The 1,101-nt window shown below is 43.1% G+C and overlaps 1 non-coding gene across 1 annotated transcript; it reads left to right on the top strand.

The window, feature by feature from the left end:
• The first annotated feature begins 52 nt into the window (after positions 1-52).
• LOC111818520 lies at positions 53-158 on the top strand. The gene has a single exon (XR_002822494.1). It is a non-coding gene; the product is annotated as a U6 spliceosomal RNA (small nuclear RNA).
• The last annotated feature ends 943 nt before the right edge of the window (positions 159-1,101 follow it).

Raw genomic sequence — 1,101 nt, 5'->3', positions numbered from 1 at the left:
TTTGAACCTTACTCAAAGATCATGTCTTGTGACATTATCCAAAACTCACCAGGTGCTCATTTCAGCAGCACATGTACAAAGAGTGGAACCACGCAGAGAAGATTAACATGGCCCCTGCGAAGGATGACGTGCAAATTTGTAAAGTGTTCCATATTTTTCCCTAACTACTAGGGAATCTGGAAACCCAGGAAAATACCAAATTGAGGTTTCTTTGAAGATCTGTACCCTTTTGGGATGACTCCAGTTTGTGCTATTGGTTTGGAGCTGGGGTCCATGACTTCTGACATTTTTTTGACCACTTCATCATTAGTAGAGAGTGAACAGTCATTGATGATTGGACCGATGATGGTTGGGGCCTAAAGAAAGCTGCTGATGGAGCTGCTGAGCTCGGCATCCTGGGGCAGATGCTTGAGGCAGCTGAAGAGCACACATGGCTCTGGGTGGTCTACCTGTTGACTGTGGCTTTGCCTGTGTTCCTTGTAATCCTCTTCTGCTGGCCTATAAAGAAGCAGTCCAGTGCTATGGAGCACAAGATGATGGATGCTCCCCAGCCAGATGTGAAGAAGGAGGAGAAGGGAGAGGAGGAAGAGGAGGGGATGAGTGAAAGCCTGAGGAAAAACAGAAAAGTGATGCTGGAGAAGACAGTGTCACTGTTAGTCAGGAGGAGGAAGGCAGGAGCGCTAAAGCAGAGGAGGATGAAATTTTGAACAGATCACCAAGAAACAGAAAGCCACAAAGAAAGTGAAACAATCTTAAGAACTTGATCTGTGATTTTCTTCTCCCTCCCCTCCCAGGTCCTAGGAGAGGACCTGGCCTCCCTTAGGTTGACACTCAGAAATTTCTGACGTCACCACCAACAGGTTCCAGCTGAATACTAGTCTGTGTAACTTAAACATCTAGCAGTAAACAATCACAATTGTGACAAAGGAAGGACCCTGTTTCTGAAGAAGACAAAACACTTAAAATAATGGTTGTGAAATGTAACATGAAGCTAACATGTATTTTTTGTTTTGTTATGTTTTGAGACACCTTTTTAAAATAAAATCATAAAACCTTGACAGTTTAAAATTCTGGTTTAATTTAATATATTAATCTGTGCAG

Source organism: Octodon degus, unplaced genomic scaffold, assembly GCF_000260255.1.
Source record: "Octodon degus isolate 3935 unplaced genomic scaffold, OctDeg1.0 scaffold00093, whole genome shotgun sequence".
NCBI lineage: Eukaryota > Metazoa > Chordata > Mammalia > Rodentia > Octodontidae > Octodon > Octodon degus.
Note: the sequence above shows the minus strand (reverse complement) of the source record. Positions and strands in the feature narration are given on the sequence as shown.